Here is a 19,041-nt window from a genome sequence, read left to right as displayed (position 1 = left end):
GAAATCCCATCCTAGTTATCCTTATCAGGTGTGATGAGAATGGTTTATTACTCCCACTTAGTTAACCCTTACTAAATAAAGGAAAGTCAAGTGGACTAATTAACTTGATTCCTCAAGTCCTAGTCAACTCCTGTGGAAAGACTAGCTTTAGAGGGATCCAAATCAATAAGCAATTCCCAATTTTCAATCAACAGCTAAGTTTGACAACTCAAGTGTCACCAATTACTCAACCAAAGCCAAAAGGGAAAAAATCTAAATTATTTATATCATAAATAAAAGAAAGCAATCATAAATCTAAAATACCTCAAATTGCATTTAAACATAAATTCAAATCTAACATGGGAAGTTCATAGGCCAATTTGGCAACATAAGTAATTAACTAAAGTAATAGAATGAATAAAAGTAGAAGAGAAACATAAATTAAAGGAACATTGAACCTGGATTGAAGAAATAACCATACTCTAAGAGAAATCCTAATTCTAAAACCTAAAAGAGAGGAGAGAGTCTCTCTCTCTCTCTCTAAAACTATATCTAAAACCTAAAATTCTTCATAATGAATGTTAGTTCAATGAATGATTTGATTCTCTCATTCTCCAACCTCTATTCTGTGTTTCTGGGCTTGGATTTGGGCCGAAAAAGGGTCCAAAAATCGCTGAGGGCATTTTTTGCAATTTCCTGCATGTGGCGTCCGTCACGCGTGCGCGTGGATCACGCATGCACGTCATTAGAGATTTTTCCTTGTCACGCGTACGCGTGAGTCGTGCGTACGCGTCGCTTGTGTTCTGCGCGAGGCACGCGTTCGCGTCGTCCATGCGTGCGCGTCGTTGCCATTTTCTTCAAAACTCCATTTTGTGCGTTTCTTCCATTTTTGCATGTTTCCTTTCTGTCCTCTAAGCCATTCTTGCCCTATGAAGCCTAAAAATACTTAACACACAGATCACGGCATCAAATGGTGATAATGGATAATTAAAATTAATATTTTTAAGGCATAGGAAACATGTTTTGACATATATCATGGAATAAGGAAGGAATTATAAAACCATGCAATTCTTATGAATAAGTGGGTGAAGAATTGATAAAAACACTCAATTGAGCGCAAGATAAATCATAAAATTGTGGTTTATCACGCATCATCCCAAACCCTAACACTACACTCATCTCTCTCACCTAATCCCCCATCCACGGCTCACACACCTCACTCACTCTTCCTTACCAACACACACAGACATGGTTTTGTGAGTGGAAACAAGAAAGAAGAGAAGAAAGAATGGGAAGAGAAAAGAGGGAGATCCGGAAGGGGGGAAGAGGAAGGACGGCGCCGGCGGGCGTGATTGTCGCCGTGCCGCCATGTTGCACCGAAGAGTGTGAGTGCGCAAAGAATAGAGAAGAGAGAGAGAGAGGGCCGTGCTGCTGCCGCCGACAGAGCCACGAGGAGAGGGAGTCGCGTCCACCATTGTCTACGCAGGCTCGTGCTGCCGCGGTCGCCCCTTACCGTGAAGCCCATCGCCGCCGCTGTTGTACCTGCCCCGTCGTCGTTACCATCGTGGAGTCATCGCCATCACTTATGGCAGAGCTAGAGAGAAAGCTCGGGAGAAGAGGAAAGAGAATGATCTGAGGCTGAGCTGGGGTTCAACCACTCTGCCCAGCCACTGTTCGCGTCGTCGGTGTCGCCTTCGTCGGAACCGTCGCCATCACTGCCAGCTTCCATCTCCGTCGTGGTTGATTATGGATGAGAGGGGACGAAGCTGCCTCTGCCGCCAGAGAACGCTCTGCCGGTAAGGGTTTTAAGTTGGTTTTCCTTTTCGTTGAGTTTCCAGGAATTTCATTGTCGCTGCATGTTGTTCAGGTAGCCTCTGCCGCTTGAGGTGACTGCCGGGGCTGCCGCTAAACCGGTTCAGAGACTGCCACCATTTCAGTTCAGCTATTCTTCCTCTGTCTTGGTAAGCATTTTTGATTCGAGAATCCTTTTTGTCGTTGTTCTGTTAATTTATGCTGATGTGTTGCAGGTGTTGTCTGTCGTAGGGTTGTGTATCGATGCTTGCATGTCATGCTCGGAGTTCACGGCTCCTTCATTTTGTTAGTTCAGTAAGTATTTCTGTTTCGAGAGCCCCTGCGTTAATGTTCTGTTCCGTGTAATAAATTGTTCACGAATGTTAATGGTTTTAGGAGTTAGAAACTGAGTTTGCATGTGGCATTGAGACTGTTTCTGCTTCTGAGAAAGCAAGCAGAGCTGAGATTTTGGTTGCCGTCGATTCGGGTCGAGATGAAAGGATTTCTGTGAGGCGCTTGGGTTATGGTTTTGCTTGTCGAGGTAGGGGCCTTTTTCAGAAAACTACACTTTACGAATTGAAATTATTATATATGGATATTGATGTGAGAAAATGTATCTTTGAGTGATTGTATAAGTCTTATATAATTGTTGGTTGTCTTGGATGAATATGAATGCTTGGTTGGCTAGGTTATTGTTCATTTTTGTGAAATGGACTGTTCTTGAAATGCTTCTTTAAAGTTATTTTGTAAACCTTTGAAATCGAGTATACCCTGTTAGAAATTGATTTGAGTTTGAATTGGTGCTCTTGAAATATGATAATGATGCACTTTTGGAAACAACTTGATTTTGAACTGATTTGATTTTGAACTCGATAAAGAGGGTTGCGGAATGGTTTGGTTGGAACCCGGAAAGGGTGGCAGAGTCCAGGTTTTAGGGGAGGTGCTGCCAAAATTTCTGTGAAAATCCAAAATTCTATTCGAAATGTTATTTGGAGAGTCATGAGCCTAAGACTTGTACCATTTTACTTGAACTATTTACAAAGGTGATGAATTGTGTTTCGAAATGAATTACTGAAAAGAGAACTATGATTCAGCTTTGTTTCTTAAGAAAAGTATTTTTACCTTTGGATGCAAGACATTTAGAAGAAGCTTGTGTCTTAAGCTGTCTTAAAGGTGAAAAGGTTTATGTCTTTAAAATTAACTTGAGGAGTTCAATTGGAGGAGTTTCAGTGGTTTTGAAAGAACTTGAATCTTGATTGATAAACCTTATTTTTATGACGTTTACTTTAAAGTTCTGGTTTAGAAAAACTAAAATGATTTCCGAGCCATTGGAAACGTTTCAGATTTTTAACATGGGGTTGAAATTGGTTTTAGTTTAAGTAAAAGAAAGGATTTTGAAAATGTGGCTGGAGTAACTGATTACATGACTCGATTTGGCTTAAATTCTATTTTTATTTTTATTTATTCAAATCAAGAAAATTAAGGTTTTACAGATTTTAAACGAGTTTGAAATAAATGAGTTATGTTATTCTCCCCTAAAGACTTGAGACTCTGCTGAGGAACTTTTGTTACCAAATCCTATTTTAGAATGAATGATTTTGAATCTCGCAGAAATGGCTTTTGATTTGGTGTGGTTTCTGAAATGTTTAGAAAGATGTTGTGGAGAGTGGCCTTATTTTAAAAAAAAAAAGAGAAATTTACGTTTGAGGAGAAGTGGCTAGCCACCACGTGCTCATTAACCATGTTTTAAAAAGGGAAATTTACGTTTGAGGAAAAGTGGCTTATGAGCCTGAAATGATTTTTGGAATAGGAATTTTAAAGCCAAGGCTAGAAAGAATTGATTTTTTTATTTCAAAGTAAAGTAATATGAGAAAAAGTGATTTATGGCTTGAATGATGATTTTATGAGTTTGGTGATGTTGGATGGTGGAAGTACTATTATGTTATGAGGCGGATGACTGAGTATGAATATGGATAGTTATTGAGTTGATAAAGTGATTGTTGTACTTCTAATTATCTGAGATACGACTTTCCCTGAGTAAAAGCAGTGGCTAGCCACCACGTGCTCCAGGTTGAGACTCGATACTCTGCTGACCCTATGTCGTAAGTGTGGCCGGACACTGAAAGTTCTGGATGAGCTCGCCCCTGTGGATAAACACCAGTGTGGGTGTCGTGTAGAAGACTAGCTTTTAATAAAGGTCGAAAAAGATAACCTTGTACAAGTATAAATAAGGCTTCGTACCCTGAGATATGAGACATACAAAACAGCAATAAAATTCTCTCTCTCTCTCTTATACGACTAACTACAATCTTCTCGCTTATATTAATAAAACAATTTTCTCTCTCTTCATATATAGTAAATATATTAATTATATATATATATATATATATTATATTGATAATTATGATTGTGAATAACTCGAGTTGGGGATGCGCGACAGAGGGACAGTCCAATGGTTAGCTACCAGGACTTGTCGGGTTGGCTTTATAATCGACAGATGAGACTCATCAGCCACTAGGATAGGCATTCATCATATGCATATGTGTGACATTGGTTGGGTGTACGTATTGTAATTGGTTTTCCTATGTGATTAATTATGTTTAATTGCTATTTGTTCTACTTGAAGTAATTGTTTGTTTGTACTTGAACTTTCCTACTTGTGTTTGTGACTGAAACTCTGTTGGATTGTGGTGATTGGTTGTAGTTTGGATTGTTTGGGCCTAGGGCCGAGGTTGATCATGAGTTGGGCCAAAGACCATGTTTAGTTGATGTTTCTGGTTTAGAAAAGTATGAAAAACTAAACTGATTCAGCATAGACTTAATGAACCTATGCCTGGAGCAGGTTGGTCATTCAAACTGTCTAGGAAAAACCTTTTGAAAGGCTTTTGATTTTTTGAAGAAATAACAGTTTCCTCTTTCAGAAAAGATTGCAGATTTTTAATGTTAAATCATCGGGTTTTGAAAGTATGCATAAGGCGGTTATTAATCACTGTAATTGTATTATTTTCACGTATCCTATTATAGTAATTCTCAAAAACCCTCTATTGAGAACCCTTTCGAAGACGATGTTCTCACTCCCCTACATGTCTTTTTTCTTTTTAGGTTATCAACGATGAGGTTCGGAAGGGCTTATTCTTTCTGTTTAGACGATAATTTGGATTGTTTTAGTATTTATGCTTCCCTTGCCTTTAATTTTGCAAGTTCTGTAAGAGGGATAGAATTTTGATATGAAATACTTGTAAATTAATAATAAGTATTTATAAGTATTATTTGTGAGTATTGTAAGTTGTATTGTATGTATGGATGTATGTTACCTATCAAAAATTATTTTGGAGTGGTAATACGGTTTAAGGTTTTAACAGGCTCATATTTATGTATTAAATACTCTGAGAGTCGTCGTAACATCATTATCTATCAGAGTCGCACAGCCGGAAGCATAAGCTTTGATAGTTAGGGTGTTACATTATGGTATCAGAGCAGTCCTTCCTGTAGAGCCTGAGGAATGGACCGACTATACTTCGATTGCATACTCTGAGTGTTTGTCATGTATTAGGTACGAGTTTTGGGTAAAGAGAATCGTGGGTTTTGGGAATGTTAGGAGTTAATTCTCGAGGTTTTTTGGTTAGGTGTCTCGAACTCTGTGAATGTTATGTAACTTGTCCTTTCTTGATGTGCCTCGAGGTCCATGTTTGCGATTCTTTTCTTGGATAATAATCGGATTATTTCCCAATCCTATCCTTTTGTTTATGTGCATTCTCGTCTGATCTAAACTGTATATGTCTGTTTACAATTCTTTGGAGTATCTCCTTTTACTTGTCTAAACTTTTCTCCTTGGCTCCTATACTCTTTGATGTAACTTTGAAAATTGTTTGATGTATCAAAAAGATCCTTGAAAACCTTAAAGGAATCATTATCAACTGAGTTGTCCTCCTTTGTAAGTTTTGTAATTCATCGGATCGGTTGAAAACTTGTTCCTTACTTCCTGCCTTGTTAATCTTGCTTGTTTTCTCTCGAATTGAGTTCCTTTCTTAAAGACAAATAAATTTCCCTTTTTAGCGCATTCTAGATGTCCTTATGAGGGTGCTATTTTAATACACTCGGAGTTTTGTTTCAAACCTTTTGAAAGAAGTATTGAACTCTTTTAAAGGAAAATTCAAATCAATCCTCCTCTTATTTGATTGCATTCATGGTCATTCTTTAAACTTTGATGAAGCTGTTTTAAAAATTAGGCATGTCCTCCTTTATATGAAAGTCTCAGAATTATATTTAACTGAAAACTTGTGTATTTGACATGCTTCACTTATTTTCTTTATGGACCCATAGGAAAATTTTATCTCGACCCTTCTTTTTAAATAAAGTTTGGTTCTCGTTGCAACTTTTATGCCCTTTTTGTTTGAATATGGATTTTTATAAATTTCCTTTGGTATCATGAGTTTCGAAAAAATAAAGGGCTTGTGAATTTTAGTAAAAACTTGATTTTTGACCAACTCTAACGAGACAGCTTGACTTTTGGACCTCCAAATTTTGTAAAACTTATTTTAAATAATAGATGGGTCCGTGAAGTTTATGACGTTCGAAGAACGGATAAAAAGTATTTTAAAACAAAAACGTTATGCATGTTTGAAGTTTGGTATGAAAATCTAAGATTTTGTAATTTTTGAAAGTTTTCAAATTTTTCTAAGGCAAGCGTATGCAGGAGAGGTGCTGTGTACGCGGCAATCCCTTTTTATCATTGTGCGTACGCGGGACCGGGGCATGCGTATGCATGACCCCTATTCTTCTAAAAACTTGTTTCTTTTACATTTCTAACTGTTCCCAACTTACTAATCTTTTCTAATCACCATTTAATTTTTATAACTAATGACTAGGTTTTGAGTACTGAGGTTGGTTATGATTTCCACTTTCGAAACTCTCCTATTCCGTTTTTTTAAACTAGGAAATTGTTTTGATGAATATAAATCAATTTTCTTTTGACTATATGTCAATTTTATGCATGTGTTTGGATAGTGATGCATGATGCACCCCGAAGACTATGTTGGTATAGAATTTCTCAATAAAATCCCGTTGCAAGTATAGCTCTTCCCAACAACAATCTTCGAGTATCAAATTTAGAAGAGAAATTGGTTATCACAAGTTCAACCCCAATAAAAGTAACCGAAGTATTCAAACCTCGGGTCGTCTCACAAGGAATGGGCAAACATGTGCTTCAACATTGGTTAGAAATCCGGGGTTGCAAGTCATGAGCAAGAAATTAAACTAGGAATCTTAACAAGCAAGTAATCTTGGAATGCAAGAAACTAATTCAATTGACTAGAGCAAGATGCAAATAATTCCAAACTAATAAAATAACAACCAATGTAATTCTATTCCAAACTAAACAAGTAACTATAACTAAGACAAGGCAATTGAGATTTTTGGGTTTTCAAATATGAATGATAAAAGTAACTCTTGGCTAATCATGGGAATTGGGGTCACTATCCTTGTCTAATAACCATATCTTGACAATTATGAGGAACCAAACTCATTAAGTTTACTTCTATACTTGAAGTATGTTAAATGGTTTGGCCAACATCAACCCATAAGGTCCAGCCTAACTACCAATTAACTTGATAGTAGGCTAGTGTCAATGGCTATCAAATTGACCAATAAGGGTTCCCAAATCATCAAATCAATTAGACCCAACGACTCAAGCTTACCCAATTCCCTTAGCCTAGGCCAAGAGTAAAAAGGACTACTCCATAATCAAAGAAAACATTTCATCAAACACATGGTAAGCATTAATAAAAGACCTATTTAAATTACAATTAAATTGGAACTAACAAGTACCCACTAACAATTATCAACATACAATCATTCAAATAACACAATTCATCATGGAAATCATCAATGCAGCAATAACAAATCAAGATCTACAAGATTCATGAAATGGATATAAAATGACAAACAACAAGGAAACATAAAACTAACACAAGATCTAAACAAAATTATACTAGAGAATTCAAATTGAACAATTAAAACTAGTAATTAACAAGATCCAATTCAAAATTCAACAAGGGAAGATCAAATTAAAGCTATATCTAGAGAGGAACAAGGATTTCTCTCTCTAGAAGAACAAAGAACCAAAACTAGCTAAAATTTATGTCTATGTGTAAAATGATTGATCCCCCCTTTTCCCTATCATCCTTGGGTCTTTTCCATGCAGAAACAGCTTGAATTTGGGCCTGATGAGCCTCAAAAATCGCCAGGCACAATTTTCTTTAATGAGGTCACGTGCAGCCTTCCGCACGTGCACGCCATGCGTGCGTGCGCGCTGATTGCTTTTGTGATCCACGCATGCACGCCATGTGCGCGTGCGCGTCGATGGGATTTCTCTTATCCGCACGGATGCGTCCAACCTTGCGCGCCGCTTCCAGCTATCCTCATGCACGCATGCGTGTGAAGTGCGCGTGCGCGCCCATTCTGAAGTTCCCAAAATTCAAATCTTCATGTTCCTTCCTCTTGTGCATGCTTTCTTTCTCTCTTCTAGGCCATTCTTGTCCTAAAATTCCTGAAATCACTCAACAAATACATAACGGCATCGAATGGCAATAAAAGAGGATCAAAATATAGCAATTCTAAGCCAAAATAAGCTTGTTTTTCATCTTGAAGCAAAATTAGGAAGAGAACACAAAACCATGCAATTCTAGTGAATAAGTGTGAGAAATATTGACAAAACCCCCCAAATTCTACATAATATAAACTACAAAATTGGGGTTTATCAAATCTCCCCACACTTAAACCAAGCATGTCCTCATGCTTAAAATAAAAAGACCAAAGATCATGGTGAGAAAGGGTTTATGAAATGCAAACTACCTAAATGAATATAGGCAACTAAAGTAAAATCATCTATCTACTTGGTCAAGGGTAAATCTATCCTTCAAGAACACATATGAGCATACGGGGTGAAAATGCTATGTAGTTCATGAATCCTACCAATTTGAACATCAACATGGAGTGCATATAACTTGCTAGATGAACGCTTGTGAAAGCCAGGAACAAGGAGTTGAGCATCGAACCCTCACCGGAAGTGTATCCACTCTATTCGCTCGAGTGTATAGGGTTCGTCACTCAATCCTCTCCTAATCATGCTTTCCAAGATTTGTCTTTCATCTAACAATCAACAATTACTTAATGCATACTTACAAGTATCATGAGGTCTTATTCATGGGTTGTAATGGGGCTAGGGTGAAGGTAAAGATGTATATGGTCAAGTGAGCTTAAAATTTGAGTCCTTGATTAACCTAAGATCCCACTAGACACATAGAACAACCTATACAACTATAATACAATATCTAGCTACCCATATGTTTCACTTTTCGCATACTCATGCATTCCCTTCAATTCACATCCCACATGCATTGTTATTATTACCTTGTCTTGGGGCATTTTTGTCCCCTTTCATTGCTTTCTCTTTTTTTTTTGGTCCCCTTTTTCTTGGGGTTTCATGTACAAAAGTTCCAATGCATATGGCTCAATGATTCAATACATGAGTATGTTCCCAAATCCTAGAATTTTCAATGACAACTACAATACACCTCTTTACATCTACCCAAATTCCCAAGTACACCCTCCCATTTGAATGACACACACCCTAACTTACCTAAGCTAATCAAGGATCCAAATCTAGGGACATTCATTGTTTTTCGTTTAGGGTTGTTGATGCGCTCTTTTTAAGAACAAAGAGGGTTTATCATAGGCTCAAAACTGGTTAGTAATGGTAGATAAAAGGGTTAAGGCCGTTTAGGAAAAGTGACTATTGAAATGATGGCCCCAATCATGTAAATGCATTCATACATAAAGTAATGGACATATAGAATCAGACAAAGCAAGGATTACAATCATAGAGAGAGAACAATGCACACAAGAATGGGAATTAATGGTTAGAAGATATAACCACACAATTGGCTCAAAACTCACATGCTCCTGTTCTTAGCTCAATCACTATGTTCCAAAATACATTCTTGAAGTAAGTTTTTCACAAAATTTTTTTTTTCAAAATTGGTAGGGTACCCCAAAACACAGTTTCTTGGGAAAGAAGTCATTATTTTGACCAAGTAACTCTATAGGAACTAGCTATCATGCAAGGAGGATTTACAAGCAAAACTAACTACACATGCAATGTACTAACTGCTAAGCAAAAGATAAATTCATGGGTGTTGAAAGGAAGAGATTGTTACCCATGGAGATCGGTCGAACGACCTCCCCACACTTAGAATTTAGCACGGTCCTCCGTGCTACCAACAATGTGCAAAGGACGGTCGGGACCGGAACCTTCACTATCCCCTCCATCAGAGCTTCCATCACTTGAGTTTGAGGTGGATGTGAATATTTTGGGTTCCTCCATGCTAGGGGTAACACAACGCAGAAGCTTCTTGATGTAAGTGTACCGGCGTTGGTTGCGCCGCTCATATCTATTAATCTTCTGGTGCAGATCTTCTATCCTTTGATGTGTGGATCTTTGTCGTGGTGGTGGCGATGAGGTGGAAGGAATAGTAGATGGAAGGGCTATGTCAAGGCTTGGGTCGTTCATGGGGAGATGTAAATATTTTTCGCTTGGGACCACATCGCCCTTAGCCGGAATTATAGCCTTCGTATCCATATCTTCCCAAGGAACACCCGCAGCAGCAACTAAATCGGATACCAATGCTGGAAATGGCAAATTACTCCGGGCGTGGACTTGTCCCATCGCTTGCTTGACAAGAAGTGGAATGTTCACCGGTCTCTTCGTGAGAATACACCAAACAAGCAAAGCGAGATCCGCCGTGAATGACGACTTATGAGTGCTAGGTAGCACATAGTGGGATAAGATCTGGGCCCAAGCTCTAGCTTCTACAGTGAAGAAACGTGCGTCAATGCACTTGGGCCTCATCCTGAATCGACCATGGGTCCAAAATATCTCTGGTTCAGCAATGACTCGGAGGATCGAGTCCCAATCAAATCCAAACTTTTCTCACTGACGTAAGACCTCTTGGTAGCCATCCATGTCACGTGTTACCGGTAAGACATTAAGCACTTGCTGAATGGCCTCTTCTGAAACCGATACTTGCTTTCGGTGCACGTATACCGATTGAAGAGAGGGAAGATGGTAGTTAGTGTAGAATTCTACCACCCATGAGAGGTTGACCTCTTGTGGTTTTCTCAGAAGAAACTCTCATCCTCACCGTTCAATGCGGGGTAGAATACAAGGAGCAACTTTGTCCGGCGGAGTGAGTAGATGCTCAGCATGATAGTTCCTCTCAACCATGGCGGGGAACACAAGTTCACAGAAGCGGTTGGAGAACTTTGAAGAATCTTTTGCCGGTTTGCTCTTCTCGTTCTCATCAATAGGAGCGGGTGCCTTCGACTTCTTAGATAGAGGTTTGGCTCCTAATGAATAATGCGCCTTAGAGTTTGACCTTTGGGGTGCCCTCTTTGCGGCCGGTTTCCTTGAAGCTTTCTCCTTGCCTTTCTTGGTGGCCACCCTGAGAAAGGAAGGGAAATAGGAAAGCATTAAACCCAAAGAACCATCTCAACAAAAATATGCAAGTGAAAGATATTGCCCAAAAGAAATATTGTAACAAAGTAATCATAGAAACATGGGTCACAACACTTGGCATGGGATGCAAGAGAAAGTAAAGCATGCAATATGGCATGAGAAGAATAATCTCAAGCATCCATAACAAAGAGCAAGTCATGTTCAATGAGTATCTAATTAGCAAGCAAAGTGGACTCAATGCGTATAGAAGACAACAAGTGAGTAAGGAGGAAGCACCAAATTGAAGATATATGATTAAAATAAACCAAGATGGCAATCGTGCATTTCCTCGAACATTTGGTCTGCATTTATCAAGCAATGAGCAATTACGAGATACTCAACCAATTTGAAGCCCAAAATGAAATATCAATCATCACATAACATCACTTACATGACAAAGACAATGAAAACAATCAAGAAGAACCATCAAAGCAAATTAAATTTAAATTCAACGACCATGGAAAAACATGAAGAAGGAAAAAGTGAACAAACAAAAAGTAAGTAGTAAAAGCGTGCAACTAAAAGAGAAAATAAGTAAATAAACAAGAAAAATCTAACTAGAAGAAGAGACCATGCAAAGAAAGTAATAGATGTGATATGGAAGAAGTAAAACCTTGAGAAGTGTAAAAGAACAAGGTGGAGTTTTCTTTTGTGAAGATGAGAAAGAGAAGAGAGAGATGTAGGGCCACCGGAATGGTGGTAGTCGCCGGTAAGTGGCCGGAGACGGTGGTGAAGTAAGGAAGAAGAGAGAAGAGAAGAGAGGTGATGGAGAAGGAAGAAGAAAAAATAGGAAAGAAGATGGAAGAGGGATATGAGCAGGGCGCGCCAGCTTTAAAACTGGTTAGCGCGACGGTGCGCGCGCGCACGGTACGCTGGCGCGTCGGTGAGGGTTAGTCGAGGGACGCTTGCGCGTCATTGGCACGTACACGTGAATGCAGCTGTGCCCCTGGCACAGGACAGGCACAAAGTTGGCCTAAGTCTCGGGTAAATTGTACCAGAGTTGGCATGCAACACAGGCGCACGGACGCGCACAGTGCGCGGATGCGTGCCTGAGCCAATTGGCGACCGGCGCGGATGCGCGCAGTGCGCGGACGCGTCAGTGTGGGCACAGATTAGGCACAAGTATGGCACAACTCTATGGTTTTTGTACCAGGGAGTTCTTATAGCGCCATCGGCGCGCGCGCGCACAGTGTGCTTGCGCGTCGATGGTCAAATTGCAAGGGGCGCGTAGGCGGCACATATGTTGGCGCGTGGGTGCCTAGCACGAAATGGGCAGAAAGTGGGCATGAGTCTCGGGTTTTAGGCTAAAGAGTAAGAAATACACCTCCGGCGCACGCGCGCACAGTGCACTCACGCGCAGATGCCCCTTTTTCCTTGCCTTTTTTTTTATACAACATAGGAAAAAGCTATTCTAACACATTTTTGGCAGGTGTTCAAGCTAGTAGTCAAGGAAACACTTATAAATTCATGCACCATTCAAGACAAAGCATTTTCTCTAACTTCAACAATTCATCCATACCAAAATGATGAAAACTATATAAACATCCTATCTATCCAACAAGAACAATAAAACTAATAATCCTATGCAATCAACAACACCAAGAAGTCACAAAATTCACAAGAATCTAAAGCTAAAAACAAGAATGAATACACAAGAAAGATCTTACCACGGTGGGGTGCCTCCCACCAAGCACTTTTCTTTAACGTCCTTAAGTTGGACGCTCAGTCGCTTAAGCTTCTCCTCCTCTAGGTGCATCCGTTAGCAGGAACACCTCTAGTTCTTTTGGGAGCTTGTAGCCATGGTACTTCTTCACTCTATGTCCATTCACCTTGAAAGTTGCTTCACTTTTAGGATCAAACAACTCCACCACTCCATAGGGCTTTATTTCCTTCACCTTGAAGGGTCCTTCCCATCTAGAACGGAACTTGCCAGGCATGAATCTAAGCCTCGAGTTGTAGACAAGAACCTCATCACCTTCTTGAAAATCCTTCTTCCGGATGTGATGATCATGAAATGCCTTAGTCTTTTCCTTGTAAATCCGGGCATTCTTATACGCTTCATTCCTCAAACACTCGAGCTCCTCTAGCTGTAATTTTCTGGCTACACCCGCCTTGGTTGGATCCATGTTGCACTGCTTTACCGCCCAATAGGCTCTATGCTCAATTTCTACCGGTAGGTGGCATGCCTTACCATAAACGATTCAGAAGGGACTCATCCCTAACGGAGTCTTGTAGGCCGTCTTATACGCCCATAGTGCATCTCCTAACCGGAAGCTCTAATCCTTCCTTTGTGGATTGACCACTTTCTCCAAGATTCTCTTGATCTCCTGGTTGGACACTTCCGCTTGTCCATTGGTTTGCAGATGATAAGCAGTGGCAACCTTATGCAATACCCCATAGCGCTTGAGTAGTGCCTCTACTTTCCTGTTACAAAAGTGGGATCCTTGGTCGCTCACGATTCCTCGTGGCGACCCATAACGACATATAATGTGATTTCTAATAAAAGAAACAACGGTATTAGCTTCGTCAAGGCGGGTAGGTATTGCTTCTACCCATTTTGACACGTAGTCAACCGCTAACAGAATATATAGATACCCACTTGAGTTGGGAAATGGTCCCATAAAGTCAATGCCCCATACATCAAATATCTCACAGAACAACATAGGTTGCTGAGGCATCTCATCCCCTTGGGACGTATTTCCCGACTTTTGACACTGATGGCAAGACACACAGAACCGGTTAGCATCCTTGAACAAGGTTGGCTATCAGAATCCACAATCCAACACCTTTTTAGCTGTTCTTTGTGGGCCAAAGTGGCCACCATATTCGGACGAATGGCAAGCTTCAAGAATAGGTTGAATTTCAGATTTTGGCACACATCTTCGAATTACTTGGTCTACGCCTCTCTTCCACAAGTGAGGGTCATCCCAAATGTAGTATTTGGAATCACTCCTCAACTTGTCCCTTTGATTTTTAGAAAAGTTGGGAGGGAAGATTTTCACAACCAGGTAGTTCGCCATTGGGGCAAACCAAGGAAAACTATCCGACACAGCATGCAAACTATCCAATGGGAATGAGTCATTGATTGGAAATGGGTCAAATTTTAAATTCTCAAGGCGGCTTAAATCATCCGCAACAAAGTTTTGAGACCCACTCCGGTCCCTAATCTCAATGTCGAATTCTTGCAAAAGCAAGATCCAACGTATGAATCTAGGTTTTGACTCATTCTTTGTCAATAAGTACTTTAAAGCTGCATGTTCCGTGTATACCACTATCTTGGACCCTAGCAAATAAGATCTGAATTTATCTAAAGCATGAACAATAGCTAGGAGTTCCTTTTCCGTAGTGGTATAGTTGGATTGTGCTGCATCTAGTGTCTTACAAGAGTAAGCAATGACATAAGGGAGTTTACCATCGCGTTGTGCAAGCGCGGCACCTCCAGCATGGTTTGACGCATCGCACATTATCTCGAATGGCAATGTCCAATTGGGGCCTTGCACAATCGGTGCTGTGGTAAGAACTCTCCTTAACTCTTCAAATGCATTCACACATGCACTGTCAAACTCAAAATCCACATCTTTTTGGAGTAGGCACGACAATGACAAAGCAATTTTGCTGAAATCTTTGATAAAGCACCTATAGAATCCTGCATGTCCCAAAAACGAGCGGACCTCCCTCACAGATGAGGGGTGAGGTAAAGTGGTGATAACATCGACCTTGGCCGGGTCTACTGAAATGCCTTCATGAGAAACTACATGTCCCAACACTATGCCTTGTCTTACCATAAAGTGACATTTTTCAAAATTCAAGACAAGGTTAGTGTAAACACATCTAGCTAAGACCTTGGCCAAGTTCTCTAAGCAACAATCAAATGAAGTTCCATAAACACTGAAGTCATCCATAAAGACTTCCAGACAATTTTCCATTAGATCAGAAAAGACACTGGTCATACACCGCTGAAAAATAGCAGGTGTATTACATAGTCCAAATGGCATCCTTTTGTAGGCAAAGGTGCCAAAAGGGCAAGTAAATGTTGTCTTTTCTTGATCTTCAGGAGCGATGTGAATCTGGAAGTAACCAGTGAATCCATCAAGAAAGCAATAATGGGATTTACCCGCCAAACGGTCCAGCATCTGGTCGATAAAGGGCAAAGGGTAGTGGTCCTTTCTTGTAGCGGCGTTCAACCTCCTATAATCGATGCACACTCGCCACGCATTTTGTACTCTCTTGGTGACCACTTCACCATCATCCTTTTTAACCGCAGTGATGCCCGATTTCTTGGGAACAACCTGGACCGGGCTTACCCATTCACTGTCAGAAATTGGGTATATGATATCCGCATCAAGTAGCCTAGTGACCTCCTTCTTTACCACATCAAGGATGGTCAGGTTGAGCCTCCTTTGCGGTTGCCTAACCGGCCTAGCTCCCTCTTGTAGAAATATACGATGCATGCACTTGTGAGGGTCAATCCCCATAATATCGGCTAGGCTCCAACCAATTGCCTTCTTGTACTTTCTTAGAACATCTAGGAGCTTTTCTTCTTCACTAGAAAGCTCACTAGCAATAATGACTGGAAACTTTTGGTTGTCCTCTAAGAAAGCATACTTTAAATGAGATGGAAGAGGCTTCAATTCACTCTTTGCCTCAAGCTGAGGTTCCTTTTCATCAAGCTCACGGAGTTCATTCTCAACAACATTCTCGTGTTCATCCTCTTGGTCATCCGTCTCTTCAACAATAGGGTAGCATAACTTGTTGTGGTCTTCTTCTCGCATTTCCGCCACCACTTCATCGATTACATCACATCGGAGAACGGAATGCTCTTCGGAAGGATGCTTCATGGCTTCTTCCAAATTGAACTTGATAGTTTTGTCTCCAACCTCAAAGGAATATGTGCCGGTGAAGGCATCTAACTTGAACTTAGAGGTCTTGAGGAAGGGTCTACCAAGTAGAAAGGAAGATGGGCTTCTATTTTCTGTTGGAGGTATTTCAAGAATGTAAAAGTCAACCGGAAAGACCAAGTCCTTGATTGCCACAAGTACATCTTCCGCTATTCCCATCACAGTGATCACACTTTTATCGGCTAATGCAAACTTCTCCGCCGACTTCTTTAATGGAGCTTAATTCAACCGCACAAAAATAGATAATGGCATGATGCTTACGCAAGCTCCTAGATCACACATACAGTCATGAAAAGTGCGTCCACCAATACAACAAGACACTAAACAAGGTCCAGGGTCACCATATTTTTTTGGAATAGGTTCCATCAAGGAAGAAATTGAACTACCCAAGGATAATGTCTCCAACTCTCCTATCCTATCCTTGTGTGTACATAAGTCTTTCAGAAATTTTGCGTACTTCAGAATTTGTTGGATAATATCAAGAAGCGGTACGGTTACCTCAACTTTCTTGAACACTTGAAGCATGTTCAAATCAAATTCTAGGATCTTCTTTTCTTTCTTCACCAAGGAAGGGAATGGGATAGGAATGGACTCATCCACTATAGCTTTCCTCTTGGGTTCCTTAAGGCTTACTCCTTCTTCATCATGCTTTTTGTCTACCTCTTCCTCTTCATGTGGAGCTTCAACGACCACCTCTTCTTCATGGATGTCTTCCATGACCCTAGGAGGTATCTCCTCCAATGTAGTCTCCGACCGTAGAGTGATGGCGTTGAGACCGCCCTTGGGGTTTGGTTGGGGTTGGAAAGGTAGGCTAGAAGAGCTTGAGGGTTGGTTGGTGTTGTTGGAGGATGACATGGACATCTTCGAAATTATGTCGGTAATATTGGCCAGTTGAGCGCCCATGGTATCGAATTGAGCCTTGTAGCTCTCATCCCGTTTCTCCATAACGGCTCTAAGCTCATCAAATTGATTAGTGGAAGATGAAGAGGATTGGTTGGATTGTTGTCTATAGTGTGGTGCTTGGTATTTGGTGTAGTTGTTTTGGTTTTGGTTGTGGTGACTTTGGTTGGCTTGGTGGTTGTTGTTGTTGTGTTAGTATTGAGATGAAGATTGGTTGTTGTTGTAATGAGAAGAAGAGTTGTTCCATCTTTGGTTTTGATTGCTCCCTTGTGCATTGTCCCTCCACCCTTGATTTTGATTACTACCATGAGAGTAGTTGTTTTGGCCTTGAGAAGGATAGGGCGGACGATTGTTATAGTTCACATTGGCCACGACAAGCGCATGCTCTTCTTGAATTTAATGGCATTGATCAGTGTAATATGTGGTGCTAGAGCACAAACAACAAATTTTATGAGGGCCTTCAAGTTGAGCAACTTGAGGTGGGGCTTGGATGGCTTGGATGGAGTAGTATTCCTTTTGATCTTTTTGTATTTGAGTGAGGATAGTGGTCATGTCCCCAAGCACCTTGGTTAAGCTTGCTTTGGAAGGGGGTGGTTCTACCACACCCTTGAGAGGATTACTTCTCACCCTCACATGTTGTGTAGCCTCGGCAACATCATTTATCAATTTCCAAGCTTCTCCCTCCGTCTTGTTTTTTGAAAGAGAACCGCCACTAGAAGCGGTGAGCAATCTTCTATCTTCCGTACAAAGACCTCCAGTGAAGTAACTAATGAGCAAGTGAGTGTTCAATCCATGGTGTGGACAAGATTCCAATAGCCTCTTGAACCCAATACTCATACAAACTCTTTTGGTCCTTTTGCATTATACCCGAAATCTCCTTCCGGATGTAGTCGGTCTTCTCTGGTGGGAATAATTTATCTAGAAACTCTCTTCTTAAGAAATCCCAATTAGTCACAATCTCATCTGGTTGTGAATAAAACCACATCTTTGCTTGCCCTTCAAGAGAGAAAGGGAAGGCAAAAACCATAATAGCCAACTCATCGGCTCTATGCCTTCGAGCCGTAGAATAAGCAACTTGAAAATCTCTTAGATGTCAGATGGGGTCTTGACCTGGCAACCCATGATACTTAGGAAGTAGATTTATCAAGCTACTCTTCAACTCAAATTTTGGGTCAAGGTTAGGATACATTACTTGCAAAGGTTGAAGTATGATATCCGGAGCTCCTTGCTCGTGCAAAGTGATCCATCGTGGCTCCGCCATGTATGGCTCACCTGTAGGATGCAAAGATGTATTAGTAGTGCCAACAGAAGAATAAGAAGTAGCGGACTCCAAGTCACTCTCGGTACCGTCTAGTGATTCGGTATGTTCCTCAAGAGAGGCCGAAGTACTAGCTGTATAATCCAACCACCGTCTAGCTTGCCGAGTGTGTAACAAAGTTCTTTCAATCTCAGCATCGAACTCGGCTAAGCTAGAATTCGGTTGAGACCGAGTCATCAAACTTGGAAGTCATAGCACACATACAAAAGAAATCTAAACAATAGCTAAGTATTGAAAGAAGGTAAACTATCTACAATATTCACATATTCACATAACCAATATCAAGGCATATGTTGCAACCATTCCCCGGCAACGGTGCCAAAAATTTGATGCGCTCCTAAGACTATGTTGGTATAGAATTTCTCAATAAAATCCCGTTGCAAGTATAGCTCTTCCCAACAACAATCCTCGAGTATCAAATTTAGAAGGAAAATTGGTTGTCACAAGTTCAACCCCAATAAAAGTAACCAAAGTATTCAAATCTCGGGTCGTCTCACAAGGAATGGGCAAACATGTGCTTCAACATTGGTTAGAAATCCGGGGTTGCAAGTCATGAGCAAGAAATTAAACTAGGAATCTTAACAAGCAAGTAATCTTAGAAT

The sequence above is a fragment of the Arachis ipaensis genome, chromosome B02 (genome assembly GCF_000816755.2).
Source record: "Arachis ipaensis cultivar K30076 chromosome B02, Araip1.1, whole genome shotgun sequence".
Lineage (NCBI taxonomy): Eukaryota > Viridiplantae > Streptophyta > Magnoliopsida > Fabales > Fabaceae > Arachis > Arachis ipaensis.
Note: the sequence above shows the minus strand (reverse complement) of the source record.